The 332-nt window shown below is 47.9% G+C and overlaps 1 long non-coding RNA gene across 1 annotated transcript; it reads right to left on the reverse strand.

Annotated features, from left to right (window-relative positions):
* On the reverse strand, nucleotides 1-326 carry LOC104775426. Its single transcript, XR_765911.1, has 2 exons — nucleotides 157-326; nucleotides 1-63 (listed from the first exon to the last, which is right to left on the reverse strand). It is a non-coding gene; the product is annotated as an uncharacterized LOC104775426 (long non-coding RNA).
* Between the last annotated feature and the right edge of the window lie 6 nt (nucleotides 327-332).

The following is a 332-nucleotide window of genomic DNA, read 5'->3' on the forward strand; positions in this document are numbered from 1 at the left end:
ACGGCCTTGTGGGAAGCGTAAGTGAAGTTGACCTCAGGGCCCAACTCAGGGACGATGTAATGGCTGCATCAACAAAAGCAATATTACATTAGTACACAAACTCAAAAAAAAAAAAAGGCAATGTCAATGCAAGAGAACAGAGCGGTGGAGACTCACTAGTTGGTGTCAAACCACTTGGTCATTTCCATAGCGGGAACAGAGGCATTTCCTCTGGCCATGGAGAAGTAAACATCAAGCCCGATCTCACCACTGGTGTATCCATACCTTGGTGGGACAGCACCAAGCATGGCGGTGGTGTCAAGAACCTGGTCGTAGTGAGCAAAGGTGTTGCT

The sequence above is a fragment of the Camelina sativa genome, unplaced genomic scaffold (genome assembly GCF_000633955.1).
Source record: "Camelina sativa cultivar DH55 unplaced genomic scaffold, Cs unpScaffold14214, whole genome shotgun sequence".
Taxonomy (NCBI): Eukaryota; Viridiplantae; Streptophyta; class Magnoliopsida; order Brassicales; family Brassicaceae; genus Camelina; species Camelina sativa.